The following is a 7,396-nucleotide window of genomic DNA, read 5'->3' as shown; positions in this document are numbered from 1 at the left end:
TTAGTATTGTTCGGGAGCTAGATAGTGGAAGTTTGAAGGATAACAATTCTGCGGATGATGGTATGTCTGTGTTGCTGACTTCTCTGATATTTAGACTGATCGAACATACTGGGTTTAAAACATCCAACCGATGCGTAAGGACCCAATTGATAGTATGACCATCGCCAAGTGTTGGACCTTTGATCCATTGGATGTATCCAATAGTATCAAATGCTGTCAGTAATGAATTGGCCAGTTTATTTTTCTTGTCCTATGCCCAAAAGTTAAAATCGGCCAAAATATTGATGAGAGATTTAGGTTTAGTTAGATTATTGACAGGGCCAACAATTACCCCTTGAATAAAGACATTTCTTTAGGGAGGTCTATAGCTAATAAGTATAGTAATAGATGTATTAGGATTTTTATTTTTGGTAAGCAAGCTCTTGCGCCCTTCTAAAATAGAATGTTTCACTATTTGACAATCCCAATGTATCTTATCAGCCGTGCCACTTCCCCCCCCTCTCTGGTGTAACCGGTCTGTCTGCAGGTTTATTATAGTTCTGTGGAACAGACGAAGAGGCTGCCATATTGGCGGTATCGTTCAGCCAGGTCTCAGTAATGCCCAATATCTCTATGTCAGAGCTTCATAGATAGTCTTCCACTTCCACTCCATGCTGAACTAAGGCGCGTGTGTTAAGAAGAGCCATTTTGAGAAAAGATGAAGAAAAGCATGAAGGAGATGCGTGCACATATGGGTCTGTAGTGGACTGACAGACCTCGGTTGCAACATTGATATCCAGAGGGTGTATTTCATATGTGCCATGTATGTAGCCATTGTCACGTGATTCCTGAACATCAGGGCTCATTGATACAGTAGGGGGTACTGTCTTGATGGCTTCAAGATTATTATCCACTACATGTGTAGTATCAAGTGAGACTGCCTTTACTTCTTTAGTGATTAACCGAGTATCATGAGTTTGTGAAATATCAAGGCTAACATTTTTTTGGGTTAGCATGCTAAGATGCTTTATCATTTGTTATGGTAGCACTCACCATTGTTTGGCACATTCATCTTAGAAGCGTGAAGTGAGGTGAATAGATCATTAAGGTGGGCCATAGTATGGATAAACAGTCAGATGTAGCTTAGCGCTGGAAAATCCAATAAAGTAAGCTGGATTTTTTCAGAGACGCTCTTGTGCTGTACCCCTTGACCCGGTCTGACCAGCCAAGTTACAAGTTCTCTGAGATTTCATTGCCCTGGAATGCCTGGTTTTGGTCCCTTCACAGACCCTATTCTGATAACAACGGAGAACAATGACAACTAAGAATATCTCTGAAATGTGACAGTCCAAAGTTCTCTATACATCTGTGGAATGTTTCACTGTTCTCCTATAACTGGAAACTTTGGTGAACAGCATCAATGACAATGGGTAAACCAGACTAACATGAGTATGAACTCAAGTTGCTGCCTTATATGTTTTTATGGATTCAACACAAGACCATATTGGTAAGATACAAAACTTTGCCTAAAACCCCTATAAAGTGTATATATTTTTGGCATCTACTGTGTGGACTTTCTGTTTATTCCCATATGATACCAAGTCATACTGTTTGACAAAGTCCCACATAACCTCTTAAGAGTTGTGACTTGGCTGCCAGTCCCATACTACCCTTTGTTACGCTCACCAGGCTCCCACAGGGGCGTCGGTCGGACCCGGACTGCTACGGCTTCCACCCACGTGATGCGTAGTGCAGCGATGACTGACTGGACCTGCCCTCCTGATCTTGTCAGCTTGGCCCGTAGAAATATTCTCCTACAAGTGGAGAGATGGATTTAGCCACTAGTGGATTCAAGTGATATCACCCCCACTGTCCTCCCCACTAATCACCTCTGAAGCGCCCTCTCAGCAATCTCACCTTATATTCTTGAAGGATGAGCCCTCCATCCTGCGAAGCATGCAGGGGCGCGTTGATGACCAGTTACTTCACTGGCCTGAAGATATTGGAAGAGTTGTAGACGAATCCTGACTCAAAAGGTCCTGGCGAAGAGCCGTAAGTATATAGTTCGTAAGAGTTCAAAATGTCTGGAATTCACTCCTGTCCAATTCCTCTTTTATCTTGCATCTTTGACCCAATAAGAAGATTGACAGCTGAAAGTACTCCGGTGAAAGTCTGTGTTAACCCAACACTGTCCGGTAAATAATGCCAAGGGTTAAACTTGCTGCTTTCTCCTTATCTTACAGGTGCGGCATAAGAAGATGTGGCGTGCTGATGAATTATACCTCTGGCGGTAAAATCAGGTAAGCATATGGCGGCTAAAGAGATTGTCTCTGTCTGTTCTCTCTGCTCACCTTGTTGTTTCTTGTCCCCCTTAGGTGCCGGGATTCGGCGATGTAAAGATGGAGACAGCGCCGGATCGAAGAGATGCTGCGTGGAACGGTGAGTATGGCGCAGCGCTGCTGCTGGCGATGCGACGCGTTTAAAACAAAGTCTTTCCTCTGGTTTGAAGATGCGATGAATCCAGAATCAGGTAAGAAATCAGGTAATACTCTTGTTCTAACCTTTGCTTCTTTCCTTCTTTGTAGGTGCTCCAGGTTCGAGGCGGGCGTGGCAGAAGGCTGGATGCTGCTGCTGGCACGGTGAGCGTTACGCTGCTGGATGCAGAATAATGCGAAGCGTGTGCTGCTCTTCGGGCGTGGTTTAAATAGCCCCTCCAAAGTAGTCCCAGGTAGGTATTCCTCCCCGACCACACCCGAGTAACAAAATAGCCCCTAAGGTAAAGTAGTCCCTTCCAGGCCTCACATGTGCTTGGATCTTCTTGCAGCATGGTCTGCCTCAGGTAGGTGTGCACCTATGAGCCTGGCGCCTATGGCACCAGGACTGATGTCCCATATGAGCCTGGCGCCATAGGCGCCAGGCTGAACCCAGACAACCCCTAGCAGGGGTTGCTGGGTTTTCTCAAGGCGACATGATGCCTGCTCTCGGGGCTGATGGACGTGGTCTGGATGCCTGGGGGTATGCATCATGACAGCACTCCCCCTCAAGGCCCCTCCTAAAGTCGTTCCTCCCCTTGGTCCTGGTTTGTCTGGCAAGTCCCGATGGAATCTCTTCACTAATCGTGGTGCATGAACGTGGTCGTTAGGCTCCCATGACCATTCCTGTGGCCCGGAACCTTTCCAATCGATTAAGTAAAAATGTTTTGATTTAACCACCTTGGAGTCCAGGAAGTTTTTCACCTCGAATTCAGGTTCTCCATCTATCAAGATAGGATCTGGTGGTTTGGTTAATCTTGTTCCTGGATGAACTGGTTTTAAAAGTGAATCATGAAAGACAGGGTGAATTCACATATTGGAGGGTAATTCCAGTTTGACTGCCACCGGGTTGATCATGGCCTTAATGGTGTAAGGTCCCAAATATCTAGTATTAAAAGTCAGAGTTCCTTTCAGAGGTATGTGTTTTGTAGCTAGCCAAACCTGATCTCCAATTTGGTACTGTGGAGTTTCACTTCTATGTAGATCAGCATTTTTCTTGTATTTCTCTTTTGCTTGCTTCAAATGGTCTGTCGCTTCCTTGAAGGCTTGTGTAATAGTAGAATGTAAATGACTAACTGCAGGCATTTCTAAGTGCTGAGGCGAATCGAGTTCTGAGGTTCGAGGGTGGTGTCCATATATGGTATAAAAGGGGCTTTGTCCGGTTCCTGAATGTACAGAGTTAATGTATGCATATTCGGAAATCCATAAAATATCTTTCCAATTACTTTCGGTCTGGTGAAGCATGCAACAAAGGTACTGTTCAAGGGTCTGGTTGGTCCTCTCCGTCTGACCATCGGTCTGGGGTTGGTGACTGGTTGATAACCTTACGTCGATTTGCGCCAATTGGCAACATTTCTTCCAAAAATGTGAAATGAATTGACTACCTCGGTCAGAGACCAATACAGAAGGAAACCCGTGTATTCGAACGATGTTTCCGAGGAACTCCTTGGCCAGGACTGAAGCAGAAGGTAATCCCTTCAAAGGAAAAAAGTGGGCCATCTTGGAAAAAAGATCCACGATAACTAGAATGGTGTTAAATCCATTACATGGAGGTAGATCAGTAATAAAGTCTAAAGATAAGGTGTGCCATGGTGTAGGTGGAATATCCAAAGGTTGTAAAAGACCACCTGGTTTTTTCTTCTGACTCTTGTTTTAGGCGCAAATGCCGCAAGACATCACAAATGACTTTATATCTTTTCGCCAGGTGGGCCACCAGAATTGTCTCTTAATTTTGGCTCCGGTTTTTGCGATACCTGGGTGACCTTCCAATAGGGTATCATGATAATTGGAGATGACAAGTTCCTGTAATTCCTTGTGTGGTAGAAATAGTCGTCCTTGATAGTAGGGTAGGTCATTGATGACTGAGTAATCCGGGCCTTTCTTTACCCAGTCCTGCATGGCTGCTGGATTGAAGAGTTGTTGGATTTTTAAATTCATTTCTTCTAGTGTCTGTAAAGTAGTTATGCCACAAATTCTTTGTTCAGAAATTATAGGCACCGGTTCCGGGTTCGCATATGCTTCTTCCATTCCTATTCGGGATAAGGCATCTGCCTTGCCATTTTTACAGCCTGGTCGATAAGTGATCACAAAATCGAATTTGGCAAAGAACAATGCCCATCGAAGTTGGCGCGATGATTGGGCTTTGGCTGTTTTTAGATACTGCAAGTTCCGGTGATCGGTGATTACAGTAATGGTATGCCTGGCACCGAGAAGAAAGTGTCGCCAAGCCTTAAAGGCGGATTTGCTGGCTAATAACTCTTTATCGGTAACCGCATAGTTTAACTCGGGTTCCAAGAACTTTCTGGACCAAAATGCCACTGGGTGAAGTTGACCAGTTTCAGGATCCTTCTGGGACAGGACAGCACCCATGGCTAAACTGGATGCATCAGTTTCCACTATGTATGGAAGCTCGGGCATGGATGCTTTAAGACAGGCGCAGACATGAATTTCGCTTTCAGCTCTTGGAAGGCCTTTTCAGCCTCTTCGGTCCACAAGAAACGTTTGTTCTTTCGCAAAAGTGCTGTGATGGGATGTACAACATGTGAGAAGTTTGGAATAAATCTGCAGTAGAAATTGGCAAATCCGAGCATGCTTTGCACCCCTTTAACTGAACTAGGTGATGGCCACTTGAGAATTGCGTCCACCTTTCGTGAGTCCGTTCAGACTCCTTTTGGGGTCAAGATAAATTCAAGGAATTCAACTTCCGTAACATGAAAAACACATTTTTCCAATTTTGCATATAACTTGTGCTGGTGTAGTTTCTCAAAGACTGCACGCACAAGCTTAACATGGTTTGATTCTGAGGAGGAGTACACAAGGATATCGTCTATGTATACGACAACACAGACGTCAATGAGTTCACGAAAGACATTGTTCATAAAATACTAGAAGGCTGCTGGTGCATTGCACAACCCGAAGGGCATCACCTGATACTAGAATAAACCGTACTTGGTGTGAAAGGCCGTCTTCCATTCGTCGCCTTTCTTTACACGTACCAGATGATATGCCCCTCGGAGATCTAACTTAGTGTAGATACAAGCATCCTTTACTTGGTCTAGTAATTCGGGGATCAGAGGCAATGGGTACCGGTTTTTAACCATAATCTGATTTAATGCACGGTAGTCTATGCACGTTCTAAGGTCACCTTCCTTTTTTGGCACGAAGAACAAAGCTGAGGATACAGGAGACTTGGAAGGGCGAATAAAGCCATTGGCAAGGTACTGGTCTAAGTATTGTCGTAGGTGAAGGTTCTCAGGTTCCATAAGGGCATAGATCCTGCTACAAGGGGGTTGTGCACCGGGTATGAGATTGATTTGACAATCGTACGATCTGTGAGGAGGTAAGGTGTTTGCCTTTTCCTTTTTGAAGACATCCTGGAATTCTTGGTATTCTGGAGGTAGTTCCATGACTGTTGTGGTTACTGTGGCCACGCCTGCGTTCAGATTTTTCTTTGGGTAACAGGTTTGTGCACAATCCTGGAAGGTTATTCTCTTCTCTCGCCAATCAATACAAGGATTATCTGTTTCCAACCAAGGTATCCCCAGTATTATTTGGAACTGTGGGGCTTTGATTAGATCAAACACAATAGTCTCTTGATGCCCATCCTGACCCAATAGTGTCATCTCTGTGGTGGAATGAGTTACAAGCCCAGGGGCTATTTCTGTTCCATCGACTGTGGTGATGACATCTGAGGTGGTTTTTCGGCAGAGAGGTAGATTCATCCTGGAAGCCAATTCGTGGTCCATATAGTTCCCTACGGCCCCGCTATCAATGTATGCCCTTACTGTGTGCATACGTGAGGGTTGTCTAGGATCAATTAGGACCATTGGTATGGTCAGATGCGAGGTCTGAGTGTCCTTCTTTAAGCTCGGCAAGCGGACCTCTGCGCTTGTCGGGCGTGGTCGTTTTCCTAATCGGGCTCTTTTGGACTTTTATCAGCAACTCCTACCACCTTCTTGGGTGGTTTTATTGGGCAATCCCATAGAAAATGTCCTGAGGTTCCACAGTACAGACACAATTGCATCTGTCTTCTTCTTTCCCTTTCTTTTTGAGTTAAGGGTCCTTTGACCCCCCCGATTTGCATAGGTTCTGATGCATCTGTTCCTTTGGGGGCAACGTTGGATTTAACAAATACCCGATTTTCGAACTTAGCTCGATCAGCCTTTCTATTCTGGTGGAGTCGATGATCCAGCTGGACCACTGTGTCTATAAACTCTGCGCAATCCTGAGGTGGGGTTCACAACTTGAGCCAAGACGTCTAAGTTCTCCCCGAAGTCCACGATGAAACAATGTAATTCGTTTTTCCTCAGGCCATCCGGTTTCCACTATCAATCTATTGAAGGTTGTGATATAGGTTAGCAGATACTGGTTACCCTGTCGTAGGGACAAAAGTTCGTTATCCAGGGCCTGTCCTTGGGAGTGCCGGGCAAATAGTCTTTCCATGCTCGTTTGAAAGCCCTGAAAATCCCAAAGAATTGGGTCATCCTGAGTAACTAGTGGAATCGACCAATCAGCTGCACTGCCGCTGAGATATGATAATACAAAGGCTACCTTGGCTTGATCGTTTGGGAAGGCTCCTGGTCTGCATAAAAAGTGCAAGCGGCATTGGTTCATAAACACGGCAAACCTTTTGGGATCTCCGGCAAAGCGTTCGGGTGGAGCTAATGGAATATTTCCTGGTAGGCTTATTTGCACAGGGTTACTCGATAACACAGGAGCTGGGTTTCCCCCGGAACCAGGTAGGGGTGCTTGTCCAGCTTGAGTTTGCAGCAGTTGTCTACCAAGATCATCTGTGCGCTCCTTCGGTACAATTAGTTCTCTTCTGAGGGCATTAGTCTCTTGGTGAGCGGAGTGCACTTCCGCCCTAAATTCCCCCAATAGTTGGG

The sequence above is a fragment of the Ambystoma mexicanum genome, chromosome 9, assembly GCF_040938575.1.
Source record: "Ambystoma mexicanum isolate Mex_15411 chromosome 9, UKY_AmexF1_1, whole genome shotgun sequence".
Lineage (NCBI taxonomy): Eukaryota > Metazoa > Chordata > Amphibia > Caudata > Ambystomatidae > Ambystoma > Ambystoma mexicanum.
The sequence above is the reverse complement of the archived record's forward strand: the minus strand, read 5'-3'. Positions refer to the sequence as shown.